The 15,291-nt window shown below is 35.5% G+C and overlaps 1 long non-coding RNA gene across 1 annotated transcript in view; it reads right to left on the bottom strand.

The window, feature by feature from the left end:
* The window catches only part of LOC144579708 (uncharacterized), a 29,552-nt gene extending 19,125 nt beyond the window's left edge, over positions 1–10,427 (bottom strand). The window contains exon 1 of the long non-coding RNA XR_013527878.1: positions 10,270–10,427. This is a non-coding gene — a long non-coding RNA (uncharacterized LOC144579708). The remainder of the gene's footprint in view (positions 1–10,269) is intronic.
* Positions 10,428–15,291: the final 4,864 nt, after the last annotated feature.

Raw genomic sequence — 15,291 nt, 5'->3', positions numbered from 1 at the left:
CATAGTAATTAAAATACTGTGGTCCTGGCCCAGCAGGACCAGGACTGTCAAATAGGCCCATTGAATGGAATAGAAAACTCAGAATTAGACCTTTTAAAAAATATATGATAACTTAATACAGATGACCTTATACAAGTATTGAGAATAAGAAATTATTCAGTCAAGGATGTGCGATTATTAGCTCACAATATGGAGAAAATCTAAAGTTGGTTCACTTTCTCAATCCAGATCTAACTTCAAATAAATTGTAGATCTAAATGTGAAAGGTGCATGTGTAAAGCTAAGAGCAGGAAATAAAATGTGTAAAAACTTTGTGACCATGCATAAACATGATGGAAACATTTAGGAATTTGATTATATCATAATTGTGGATTCTATTCAACTAAGGATAGCAAAGGCAAAATTCATGATTAGGCGTCAGAATAAGATATTTGCAATCTCTACAACTGGTGAAGATTCAAAACCTAGGATATATAACAACTCCTATAAATCAGCAAGAAAAGGACAAAGTTTGCAAGGACTATGGTGCAAAAAACATGGACTAGTCAACCTCAGTAGAAGTCAGATAAATGAACTTCAACTAACAAGATACCTATTTAAACACACCAAAGGCATCAGGATGTTAGGAAGTTTTTAAAACACCCACAATAGGGAAATATATAGGAAAATAAGTCTTCAAACAGTTCTGATGGTAGGTAAAAATTAGTACAATTCCATAAAACTTCAGAATAGTTTTTTCTAGTTCTGAGAAGAATGTCATCAGGCGTTTGATAGGAATAGCTTTGAATATGTTAATTGCTTTGGGCAGTATGGCCATTTTAACAATATCAATTATTCCTTTCCAAGAGCATGGAATGTTCTTCTATTTGTTTATGTCATCTGATTTATTTGAGTAGTGTTTTGTCATTCGCCTTGTAGAGATCTTTTGCCTTCCTGCTGAACTGTGTTTTTATGTATTTTATTCTCTTTGCAGCCATTATGAATGGGTTCATGTTCCTGTTTTGGCTCTCGGCTTGGGTGCTGTTAGTGTATAGGAATGCTACTGATTTTTGTACATTGACTTTGTATTCTGAAACTTTGCTGATGTTGTTTATCAGTTCAAAGAGCTTTTGGGCAGAAACCTAGGGTTTCCTAGCTATAGAATCTGTCATCTGCAAACAGGAATAGTTTGACTTCCTCTCTTTCTATTTGGGTGGCTTTTCTTTCTTTCTCTTACCTGATTGCTCTGGACAGACTTCAAATTATACATTGAATAGGAGTAGTGAGAGTAGGCATCCTTGTCTTGTTCTAGTTTTCAATGGGTATGCTTCCAGCTCTTGCCCACTCAGTGTGCTGTTGGCTGTTGGTTGGTTATAGATGGCTCTTATTATTTTTAAGAATGCTCCTTCAATGCCCAATTCATTGTGGGGTTTGTTTATTTGTTTGTTTCTGAGATGCAGTATTCCTCTGTAGCCCAGGCTGGAGTTCAGTAGCGTGATCTCAGGTCACTACAGCTTCTGGGTTCAAGTCATTCTTCTGCCTCAGCCTCCCATGTATTTGGGACTACAGGCACCCACCACCACACCCAGCTAGTTTTATGTATTTTTAGTAAAGATGGGTTTCATCTTGTTGTCCAGGCTGGTTTTGAACTCCTGAGCTCAGGCAATCTGCCTGCCTAGGCCTCCCAAAGTATTTGGATTACAGGTGTGAGCCACCGCACCTGGTCTATTGTGGGTTTTTAACATGAAAGGATGTTGAAATTTATCAAAAACCTTTTCTGCATCTATTGAGATGGTCATCTGATTTTTGTCTTTAGTTCTGTTTATGAGATGAATCACATTTATTGATTTGTGTATGTTGAAACACCATTGCATCCCAAGGATAAAGCCTACTTGATCTTGGTGAATTAATTTTAGATGTGTTACTGGATTCTGTTTGCTAGTATTTCATTGAGGATTTTTACGTTGATGGTCATCAAGAATATTGGCCTGAAAGATTTTTCTTTTGTTGTATCTCTGCCAGGTTTTGGTATCAGCATGACGCTGGCCTTATAGAATGAGTTAGGGGGGTGTCCCTCCTTCTCAATGTTTTGGAATAGTTTCAGTAAGAATGGTATAGCTCTTCTTTGTACATCTGGTAGAATTCAACTGTGAATTTTTCTGGTCCTGGGCTTGTTTTAGTTGGTAGCCTGTTTATTACTGATTCAATTTCAGAGCTTGTTATTGGTCTGTTCGGGGATTCAGTTTCTTCCTAGTTCATTCTTAGGAGGATGTATATATCTAGGAATTAATTTATTTCTTCTAGATTTTCTAGTTTGTATGCAGAGAGGTGTTCACAGAAGTTTCTGATGGTTATTTGTATTTCTGTGGACTCATTGGTAATATCCCCTTTGTCATTTCAATTGTGTTTATTTGGATCTTTTCTCTTTTTTTCTTTATTATTCTAGCTAGTTGTTTATCTACCTAGTTGTCTATCATTTTTTAAAAAGAGCCAACTTCTGGATTTGTTGATCTTTTACATGTTTTTTGGGGGCCAGTTTTCTTCAGTTCAGCTCTGATTTCAGTTATTTCTTGTTTTCTGCTAGCTTTAGGGCTGGTTTGCTCAGGCTTCTCTAGTTCTTCCACTTGTGATATTAGGTTGTTAATTTGAGATATTTTTAAATTTTTTATTTGGGTGTTTAGTGCTATATTTTCCCTCTTAATGATCCCTTAGCTGTGTTCCAGAGATTCTGGTATATTGTGTCTTCGTTCTCACCAGTTTCAAATAATTTGTTAATTTCTGTCTTGATTTTATTATTCACCCAAGAGTCATTCAGGAACATATTGTTTAATTTCCATGTGATTGTATGGTTTTGAACAATTTTCTTGGTCTTGATTTCTATTTTTATTGACCTGTGGTCTGAGATTGTGGTTGGTTTGATTTTGGGTTTTATATTTTTATTTTTTTTGAGTTTTCTGAGGATTTTGTTATGTTCAATTGTATGGCCAATTTTATAGTATGGGCCATGTGGTGATCAAAAAAATTTACATTCTGTTCTCTTTGGGTAGAGAGTTCTGTAGGTGTCTGTCAGGTCCATTTGGTCAACTGTTGACTTCAGGCCCTGAATCCCTTTGTTAATTTTCTGCTTTGATGATCTGTCTAATACTGTCAGGGGTGTTGAAGTCTCCCACTATTATTGTGTGTGAATCTAAGTCTCATTGTAGGTCTCTAACAACTTGCTTTATGAATCTCAGTGCACCTTTGTTGGGTGCATATAGATTTAGGATAGTTAAGTCTTCTTGTTGAATTGAAGTTTTCACCATTATATAATGCCCTTCTTTGTCTTTTTTGATCTTTGTTGGTTTAAAGTCTGTTTTATCTGAAATTAGGATTGCAATGCATGATTTTTAATGTTTTCCATTTGCTTGATAGATTTTTCTCTATCCTTTTATTTGAGGCTCTAAGCATGATTGCATAGATGGGTCTTTTGAAGACAGCATACTATTTGTTTTTGCTTTGTTATCAACATGTAACTCTGTGCCTTTTAATTGGGGCATTTAGCCCATTTGAATAGTCAAGACAATCCTAAGCAAAAAGTCACATCACCTGACTTCAAACTGTACTACAAGACTCTCATAACTAAAACAGCATGGTACTAGGACAAAAACAGAAACATAGACAAATGGCACAAAACAGAGAGCCACGAAGTAAAGTCATACACTTACAAGCATCTGATCTTTAACAAAGATGACAAAAACAAGCAGTGGGAAAAGAACTCCCTATTCAATAAATGATGCTGGAATAACTGGCTAGCTATATGCAGAAGACTGAAATTGGACCCCTTTCCCATACCATATATAAAAATTAACTCAAGATGGATTAAGACCTAAACGTAAAACCTAGAACCATACAAACACTGAAAGATAATCTAGAAAATACCATTTTGAATATAAGAACTGTAAAATATTTTATGATGAAAATGCCAAATGCAATTGCAACAAAAGCAAGAATTGACAAATGGGATCTCATTAAACTAAAGAGCTTCTGCACAGTAAAAAACGCTATCCAGAAAGTAAACAGGCAACCTATAAATGGGGGAAATATTTGTAAACTGTACATCTTACAAAGGTCTAATATCTAGAATCTATGATGGACTTAAACAAATGTACAAGCAAAAACCAAACAAACCCATTTAAATGTGGACAAAGACATCAACAGGCACTTTTCAAAAGAAGACATACATGTGGCCAACAAATGTATGTAAAAAATGCTCATTATCACTAATCACTAGAGAAATGCAAATCAAAATCACAATGAGATACCATCACACACTAGTCAAAATGGCTATTATTCAAAGTCAAAAAAATTACAGATATTGGCAAGGTGGCAGAGAAAAGGGAATGCTTGTACACTTCTGGTGGAAGCATACTATAAATTAGTTCAACCATTGTGGAAAGCAGTGTGGTGATTCCTCAAATAAATAAAAGCATAACTACCATTTGATCCAGCAATCTCACTACTGGACATATATCCAAAGGAATATGGATTGTTCTAACATATTCTTCTACCACAACAAGGTAGATTGTTCTACCACATGCACATGTATGTGTATGACAGCACTGTTTACAATAGCAAACACCCAGATGCCCATCAACTGTAGACTGGATTAAAAAAAAAGTGGTACATATACATCACAGAATACTATGCAGCCATAAAAAAGAATGAAATCATGTCTTTTCAGGAATATGGATGGAACTAGAGGACACTATCTCTACCAAACCAATGCAGAAAAAGTAAATCAAATACCACACGTTCTCATGTACAAGTAGAGCTAAATAATGGAAATACATGGACCAACAGAGGGAACAAAAGAACACTGGGGCTTGCTCAAGGATAAAGGTTGGAGGAGGGAGCAGTTCAAAAGAAAAAGAAGAAAAGAAAAAAACTACTGGGTACTATACTGAGTACCTGGGTGACAAAATAATCTATACAACACATCTCTGAGTCACAAGTTTACCTATATAATAAACTGCACATGTACCCCTGAACTTAAACCAACACTAATTAAAATAAAAAGAAACCAAGTGCAGGATTTCTGGAGACAAATATGTAGCAATTAATGAAATTAAGTGTGTATGTACTCTATAGCACAGCAGTTCCATTCCTGGACATGTACCCCTGAGAAACTCTCACACATAAGGGAACAAAAGATGTGATTACAAGAAGTTGGAAACAATTCAGATTTCCATCCCCAGAAGACTCAATGGGCAAAATGTGATTCTGTGTAGGACAAAACGCTTTACAGCAGTCACTAAGTGACCAGCGGATTAAACAAACAAAACCACATGAGATTTATAGCACAATGACATATATGAAAAAACTAATAAAATACACACAAAATAGCATATATTATTCAAAGATGTGCATATATTTAATGAACACATAGAAGGTGAATTAGCAGGACAATATTAAGTATACTAGAGTGGCTGTGTATGTGAGAATTGGGAGTAGAAATGAAAATGAAGATGAGGAGAAAAAACATAGAAGAGGGACCTCATAAGTGACAAATGATGATTGTCTGCCAGAGACTGAGGATTATAATCAATTTAAATCTGTAAACCAGAGATCTTTATTACATATTTAACTACATTAAAACATTTAGTCTAATTTTTAGCAAGCACAAAAAATGATTTATAAACAAGAGGGCTATAGGCTACCCTTTGCCAAACACTGAATTGTAGGATGAAGTCTGAAATGCTAGGTCCCGTGACGCTGAGCTCTTTGGGTATGCTCTTGGTCAGACTCCCTGGATAAGCTCCCTATTTTAAGGCCAACAAACGTGAAACTTAATTACATCCACAAAATCCCTTCATAGCAGGAGTTAGATCAGTGTTTGATTGAACACCTAGGAGAAGGCTTGTGTGCATCAGAGGCCAGGAATCAGGTGGGGAGCAGGGGAGTTAGAATTCAGCTACCACGGAGGTGATAAGCAGCATGATATGTTTGTAGGAGAAATCACAAAAAATGATTCTCACAAAGACTCAGTTGTCTAGCCTGGAAGAAAGCAACCATCTGTGTTGTGAACCTCCATGTGGCAAAAAAACTGAGGGTGGCCTCTAGTTGCTGAGAGTGATGCCTGGCCTACAGCTAGAAGGAAAATGGAGACCTCAGTTTTCCAGCTGCAAAGACATGAATTCTGCTAACAACCAGTGAGCTTGGAAGAAGACCCTCAAGCACTGTGGCCCTGCCAACACCTTGATTTCAGCCCCGAGAAGAGAATCCAACAATGCTATGAGCAGACTTCTAACTTACAGACATGGAGAGATAATTAATGTGTGTTGTTTAAAGCCACTAGGTGTGTGGTAATTTGTTATAAAACAATAGAAAATGAAGATCACCTCCACTGATATCCCTGCCACCTCCTCTACTCACCTATCTCAGTGTTTCATTAACACTTAAGATCCTCTTCCTCTAAGCTATCCTTGATGTATTCCCACCTCTTGTCCTAACATATGTGTATTTTATCACTTCACTTATGATAATCTTTTCAGTAATATTTATATGACTGTCTGTCCTGCAAGTCTATAAACTCCTTGGGAACACAAACTACCTTCTAGTTGTCTTTGAATTCTTATTCTCAGACACCATGAATGGCACATCCTAGATGGTGAGTAGATGCTTGCTGAATAAGTAAATAAGAAAAAAAGCTAAGAAAACAGAAGATAAAAACTCAAGTGTCTGTTGGGTGAGCAGAGAAAGAGTAATTTTATTGACTGATGCTAGGTAGGATGACCATATAATTTACTGTCCAAATTGGGGAACTTTTAGAGTAAGAAGGTAAGCTATTAAAATTATTTAAGGATTAATACTATTTAAGGACTATTCTTGTCAAAATGGAATGCATGTTTTGGCTTCTCCTAAATATAGAGATATGAGAACAAGCCCTATTGTTGTATAAAAGTCTGCTTACTTTCACTTGGCAAGGCGGCACATTTAAAAAACACCTGGTGTGCTTGAATTGAGGATATTTTATTTCTTCAGCTTAATTTCCTTCTCTGCCCCATATACCCTACTTAGGTCTGGCTTTCTCTTAAGTTCCTTGTTTCTTTGGACTACCCAAAGAATTGTTTTCTTTACCTTACTCCTCAAATTAGCCCTAACACTGAACATTTACAAGGTAGACATCTGTATAATCATGAGAAAAGTACAGCTCTCAGTTAAGGTTAAAATTGGACAGTTCACTACACTCTACGTGCTGCTGGACTATGAATTGGCAGGGAATGAGGTAGGGAAGGGTACTAAGATTGTGAGGGAATTTTTGTATGTAATTCCACCATGATTACTACAGACTGCATAGTATATTAAGGACTATACTTTTGATATAAACAGGATATTGGTTATAATAATAACAATGACAGCTAGAGCCTGCATGCTTGAGACTTGTCAGATAATTATGAATAATATATTTCTTCATGTTTCTTTCCTATATTATTCTCTCAACTCTTCTGCATGTTTGAAATGTCTATAATTAAACTGTGTTTAATTTTAAAACATTATGAATTAGATGGTTAAATATCATGATGATGATATGGCCTTTCATTTTACATTTAGATTTATTACCTGATCTAATCCTTATGATAACACATAAAAAAAAATCTCATTTCTGTCATTTGTTGGTTATGTAAACTTGGGAATGTTTTTATTACTCCTTTTTATTTCAGTTTCCTGTCTCTAAAATAGGAATGTTACTAAAAGGAGGTTACTAAAATTCAGAGGTTAAGTAGACCTGACTGTGAAGCCTAAAATTCCTCATTCTTAGGACAATGCATCCCAACTATCTCCTTACACAATGGTAAACTCATTTACATTATAGTCATATATGGTAACTGTTACAGATTGTATTTTCAAAGATAGTCACACACATCCCTCCAGTCTCACATCCTTTTATGAAATGTGACTTCGCTATTCTTCCATCCAAAGATTGAGTTTATTTCTCCACTTCCTTAAATCTTGGTGGGCTCTGTGACTGCTTTGACTGACAGAATACGGCTGAAGTGATACCTTGCCAGTTCTGGGTGTAACTCTTAACAGCTAAACAGCCTCTTCTTTCTGCCTCTTGGCACTCCTGCTTTTGAGATGCTCTCTCTTGGAACCAATAGCCATGCTCTAGGAAGCCAAGTCTAATGAGAAACCATGTGTAAGTGCTTTGGTTGTTAGCCAGCTGAACTCCCAGCCAAGAGCCAGCTTCCATTGCCAACCATGTGAATGTGCCACTTTGGACATTATCGGCCATCCAGCTCCCAGATCACTGCAACCCAAGACAGTGTCATATGAAGCTGAAAACCCAGTCACTCATAGAATTGTGAGAAATAATAAAAAGATTGTTCTAACTCTTTAAATTTTGTGGTGGCTTGTTATGTAGGAACAGACAACTATTCAGTCAGTATTATGCATCGATCATCATTTACAAAATTTCAGGAGTAGACCAGAATCTTATCTCTGTGATAAAGCATTGTTTCTCTGTGAATATGTTTTCTAGATTCTAAATAACTAGCATATAAATCAGTTTTGGATAATTTATTTGTAGGTTTGGCATAATCTACATCAAAATTTGCCCAAGATTTACAGAATACTTGGTTCTGGCAGGTAGAGCTCATAATGAGAAAAGCTAAGAATATAAATTAGACATGGTTTGTTACTGGAATTCAATATCATCCTATTTTGTTCCGCCTTGACTTATTTTTCTCTTCCCTTTTTTGATCTTTTGAAGTCTTCTTGCTATATAAGCCTCTCCAACCAAGTCTCATCTTAGACTGTCTCAGATTCCAGACCCTTTTTTCCACTCTCAGACACACCAAAACCTATTTTCAGTGAACTTGATGCACTCTAATAAAGAATGAATAATGAAATGTTACTGACTGAGATTTGCATCATATATATGTAACCCCCTTCAGACATGTTTGCATTTCAATAGGAACTACAAATTCAATTCAAAGTAATGAATGCCTAATGGTGAGGGTGAATGGAATGTTCTTTAGGCTGAGGGCTTGATCATCATCTCTATTCAGGCCATTTATGCAGACACTAGTAAAGTCTGTAAGACAAACCCAATAGTGAGTATAATACAAATATATATATTTAATCAAAGTACTTTGAGAAAAATAACTAATTTATATAATAAGTCTGGTGTCAACTATAAACATTTTGTTTTTCTTTGAGCTAGTGAACTTTATTCAGTTAGACACATTTATAAGTTAGGCACAGTCACTTGAATTTCTATAAGGATGTGCAGATTTCACATGATATATTTCTTGGCAGAGACATGGCTTCACACACTGATTTACATAATGGCAGTTTGAATTAAGACAGAGGATCTGAAGCCAACCACTAACTTTCTCTATAAAAAGACTGTAAATGACATCCTGATGAATGTATGTTAGTGGTTCTCCTCTGTCCTTTACTCGTAGCTCTATGTTAATCAGGTATTTTATAAATGTGGCTGCTCATGTTCTCAATAGCAAAGAGCCAGTCATTATCAAATTCATCAGTTGGGTTCTGTTTGTAGTTCTATTATGAAATTTATCACTTTACCTCAAATTAAATACTCTGCTTCAGAATTTTGTTTCCCTAAAGCTATTGACTAAGGCAGGTTCCTGATAGACAATAAAAATATCTGAATTTTGAACATGTTTGTGAAATTCTGGGTAATTATCTCTGACATAAAATGATTAACATAAACGAAGGAGCCTGCTTCTTGAGCTTAAAACATTTTATATAGTAACAAGTGTTATTTTCTCTGTTAAGAAATTGATTAAGGACAATTATTCTCATGGGCATTAATCCATGTTGAGAGTTTAAGTATTTGAATATGTAATAGACTCATATGAAATATCACAGGTATTCTTCTGAATAAATTAACCATGTAACAATTGTTGATCAAAAGAAACATTATTCCAGACAAAACCTTTAAAATTTGAATGTTAGTCTTTGAGAATCCCAGGAAATTTTCTTGGGTACAGTCTGGTGATGATCTAACTTATTTTCAATATTTCCAATTTTTTTCTTTTTTTTTTTTACAAAAAATTCTACCAGTTGCTATATACCTGGTATGAACACTCAAAATGTTCATTTTGAGTGAACATTTCTTAAAGATTAGTCTAAATTACCTGGCTTATGATTTTTTAAGACACAATGATGACAAAATTATAAATCAAATATTTAACCTTAATATCTTATTTTTTAAAGTAAATCTTTATCTTAAATTTGCAGCTTCTATGGTTTTTATGACAAAAATATGAATGTATCACTCACAGTGTGAACTTTGAATAAACTAATCCCACAGCATGGTAAGAACTAGAATGATCACTTCATGATGTTTTTTTATGTAAATATTTATCATTAGAAACTATTACATGGTTTTCTAGTAATTAAATATTAGAGCAGAGTCAAAGGTTCTCTGGGGTTAGGTCAGCAGATTCCGAAGAGAATGTAGGATTCTAACCTCATTAACAAACTCATCTCCAGGGATTCTTTTTTTCTCATGGCTGTTTCAGGTTTCCATGGAGCCACAAATCTTTTGCAGTTCCACTGACTCTCAACTAAACAGCTTTTAACTCAGCATAGTATTTCATGCTTCATTGTGGTCTTTAAATTAGAAGTGTAATAGACTCTTTTGTTATGTGTTTTAAACTTTGCTATTTGTTTTGCAGGTTTATGTGGTCACCACTGTTTGTTATATGTTCTCTACTTCTTCATTCCTCCATGTTGATTTATTTTTCCATTGACTATTGCACATCCTTAGGTAGTTTTCTGAGAAAAGGTCTGTCAAGTGTACACTTTAAGTGTTTACACATCTTAAAATATGCTATTTAAAATATTCCATAATTTAAATACTCTCAGAATTATAAGCTTGTTTGTTGTAATATTTTGTTTTTTCCACTACAGATATGCCTAACAAAATTCCTGAATACCATGTTATGATGGCACTCCTAAATTTCTGTGTCCTGCTTTTTAACTAAATATATTGTCTTTATCAGTACAAGAGGCAATCATAACCTTCTAAGCAGACTTTTTTAAGAAGCAATTTTCTTGGCTTTCTTTTAAGTCAGAATTTTAAGATTCAATTCATAGATTTTTTTCTAAGCTCTAACACAAATCTTGATATTTTGAATTCCAAATTTGCTTATCACCTGTGTAATGTGCTAATCTATTTAACACTTAATGATTAGCTATAAAGTAAAAATTTCTGTCAAACTATTACCAGAAACTGATCCTGATCTAGGCCCCAAGAGAGGGTTCATAGATCTTTCACAAGAAAGAATTTGAGGTGAATCCATAAAGTGAAAGCAAGTTTATTAAGAAAATAAAGGAATAAAGAATGGCTACTCCATAGGCAGAGTAACAGCATGGGCTGCTCAGCTGCTTATAGTTATTGTTACTTCTTGATTATATGCTAAATAAGGAATGGATTATTTGTGGTTTTCTGAAAAGGGGTGGGCAATTTCCAGAACTGAAGGTTTCTCCCCTTTTTAAACCATGTAGGTTAACTTCTTGATGTTATCATGGCATTTGTCACTGTCACTGGTGGGATTGTGTTTTAACATGCTAATGTACTGTAATTAGCATATAATGAGCAGTGAGGACGACCAGAGGTTACTTTCATTGATGTCTTGCTTTTGGTGGTATTTGGCCAGCTTCTTTATCACATGCTATTTTATCAGCAAGGTTTTTGTGACATGTATCTTGTGGCAACCTCCTATCTTACCCTGGGACTTAGAATACCTAACATCTTGGTAAAGCAACCCAGTAGGCCTCAGCCTCATTTTACCCAGCCCCTATTCAAGATGGAGTAACTGTAGTTCAAATGCCTCTGACAAAACATTTAGACTTTTTTTTCCCCAAAATGTAAGTAAAGTTTTATCTCTGAGTTAACAAAAAAGAGTTAAGGTTAGTCAGGAAACACAAGAAGTCATTTTTTTCTGTTACTAATTATTATTTTAATTTTGATTTTTACCTATCTGGTAAGCAAAAATATGTTAAATCTCTGTCAGTTTAGTAAGCCATGCTTTGATTATAGGTAAGCTGAATCATTTTCCTCATTTAATTGGGCATCTATACTTCTCTCAGTGAATTTTTTGTTTTTTCCCTTTGTCCACTTATTTATTGTGGTGTCCATATTTTCTTTACTGATGGGAAAAACCTTATCATTTATTCAGATAGAACTGTTAGGGACTAAATATGTCCGTCCCAAATACATCCATGGAAGCCTTAACCCCTAATGTGACTGTATTGGGGATACAGCCTGTAAAGAGTTTATTAGGATTAAGTGAAGTCACAATGGTGCTGCAAACTGCTAGGGTAAAATACAAAATAACAGCACTAGTGGGATTTTTGTTTGGCTTTTGAAATTGAGAAAGTTGCCTTTAGTGTTATATACCATTAAGTTATGATTTTTGGCCAGGTACGGAGGCTCACACCTATAATGCATTTTGGGAGACTGAGGCAGGTGGATCACCCAAGGTCAGGAATTTGAGGCCAGCCTGGCTAACATGATAAAACCCTGTCTCTACTAAACATACAAAAATTAGCCAGATATGATGGCATATGCCTGTAGTCACAGCTACTCAGGAGGCTGAGACCAAGAATAAGCTTGAACCCAGGAGGTGGAGGCTGCAGTGAGCCAAGTTCACACCACTACATTCTATCCTAGGCAACAGAGCAAGACTCAAAAAAAACCCCATTAAGTTATGATTTTTAACTATAGGTTTTAGAAATATGAATATTCTAAGTTATTAGGAAATAATTCTTACAATCCTAGTTTACTTACAATAATTTATTTTAACAGAAATTATTACTGCAGTTTATTGAATGTTATTTTATCTATGCAGATAATTCAATATTTTTCTATATTAGCCCACTAATGGCTTAAGCATATCATTAGATTTTTAAATATCAAATGAGTCTTGCAAGCCTGATGTATATTTTATCTAGATGAGTTGTATTACTATTTTAAGTAGTGTTGGAATACATGTACTAATCTTTTATTTAAGATTTCCATTTCTGAGAAAAATCAGACTAAGTTATTCAGACTTATTATTTTCCTAAAAACTAGTAAAATGTATTTCATCTCTTTTTTAAAATTATAAAAACCTTTGCAAAATTGTAAGAATTATCAGTCCAAAATCTAAAGAAATCTTGGACCCAGAGAACTAATCTGAGTATCTAAGTTGCTTTTTTCCTGAGAGCATTGCTGCCTATGAAAAACAGAGCTACTGTTTTCATCCACTCCTAAGACATGGAATACTAAAGACCAAGCCCAACCTACCATCTTGCCAGCAAAATTATAACCCAAAGCATGACAGCTCTAGTGTAAAGTAACTCAGAAATCAGTCTCACCTGATTCCCTCTCCTAGAGGTCTGCAAGGCAAATGGTCTTGGCACAAAGCAGGGGGAAGTGAGGGAGAGGAGATAGGGCCACCTCAATTCAGTTAGTGAAGGGATTTGTGTCTTAAAGTCATATTACAGAACAACTCAATAAGCCTCGAGCCGTGAATGTTGTTTAAAGCCAATCTAGGACTGGGTACCATAGTTCATGCCTATAATCTCAGCACTTTGGGAGGCCAAGGTGGGCAGATCACCTGAGGTTGGGAGTTTGACAACAGCCTGGCCAACATCGAGAAACCCCATCTGTACTAAAAATACAAAATTAGCCATGTTTGGTGGCACATGCCTGTAATCCCAGATACTGAGGAGGCTGGGGCAGGAGAATCACTTGAACCTGGGAGGCAGAGGTTGTGGTGAGCCAAGATCACGCCATTGCCCTCCAGCCTGAGCAACAAGAGCAAAACTCCATCTCAAAAAAAAAAAAAAAAAAAGTAAATCTAGGTTGGTAATGCTAAGAAACAATAAATTTTAATTGAGAAATTATGATTCCAAACACACAAAAGTATCAAATACTGAAAGTATCAAATATAGAATATAAAACAATGATGATTGTTATATTTAAGAGAGAAAAGAAATCTAAGACATATGGTGTAGGATATCATACCAAAAAGAAGAAAGAGAGAAAAAAATGAAGAAAAAATACATACATGTTAGAAACAAATACTTGGTGCCATAAAGAAAAATTGGCACTCAGGCAAAGAGTTTTCTCAGCAAGGCAATTTACTTCTGCAGAAGAGTGCTGCCTGCATCAGTCATGATCACAAAGGCACATGGAACAAAGGAGAGAAGGGTTTTTTTTTAATTCCTAATGCAGTTCCTGTTTCTGTGTCCCTCCCCTATTGGCTAGTGTTGGATCACACAATCTAAGTTGATGTTGGTTGGCTAAGGCTTAAAGTTTTCTGAATATGGTAAGCCCGTGATTTGTAAGAGAAGAATGGAATGGGAGTGGTTTGTTTGTTGTTATGTTACAAGGCATGTCTGGACATGTCTGGGCAAATCAGGGCACAACTAGAGCAGGATGGTGGTTTGCAGGCTGAAAACAAGAAAGTACAAGGAGGTTGGGCTTTTGAACAATGGATAAGAACATTACACAATTAAACCTTTTGAAAAGGAACTTATTATTCATAACCATTTCCCCTTTGTCTTTTGATAATTTTTTCTCTTAAAATTTTTATAGCACAATTTGGCTTTGTTGCTCTTCTTGACTGTTTAGGAACAGGAAGTTATCTGAGTATCAAGGAGAAAGGATAGAGGAGAGTTTTGTGACAGCTGCTTCTATAAGTCTTGATATTAACCCACCAATACAGAGTGTGATGCAGCTTCCTACAAAAATGAGTACACCTACAACAATTGCAAGAGAGGTTAATATTGAAGACATAAGTCCCTTCCATTCGCTGAACCACTTTTCCATGAGACTTATGGAGGGGTCATTTATTCCAGAATTCTTGGCTAACTCATTTGATAAGGAAGTGAGGCCTTGTAAAGCCTTTGTTCTATCAGGGCTGTGTTGTTAGGGATAAAAGTACAGCATTGGACTCCAAACATGACACAGACTTCACCCTTTTCTGCTAACATCATGTCAAGGGCTATTCTATTTTCCCAGGCCATTTGGATTATAGAGCCGGATTGTTCAGCTATTCCATTAATAGCATTGCTTGTGTAATTGACAAACCGCTGTTGATTATACTAGATGTAATTTTTCCAATCTACATTCTTGTTTATAGCATACCACCAGAACAGTGCAGATTCGAATCCTGCAGCTATTTGATTTCAAGCTTTAAATTCATCTGATACACCTGGTGGGACCCCAATAGCATCTATATAAATGTGGGGGTCAAAAGACACGAGGATCACTTCTTTTTATCTGATTCTCTTTCTTGTTATCTTGAC

The sequence above is a fragment of the Callithrix jacchus genome, chromosome 16 (assembly GCF_049354715.1).
Source record: "Callithrix jacchus isolate 240 chromosome 16, calJac240_pri, whole genome shotgun sequence".
NCBI classification, from domain to species: domain Eukaryota; kingdom Metazoa; phylum Chordata; class Mammalia; order Primates; family Cebidae; genus Callithrix; species Callithrix jacchus.
Note: the sequence above shows the minus strand (reverse complement) of the source record. Positions and strands in the feature narration are given on the sequence as shown.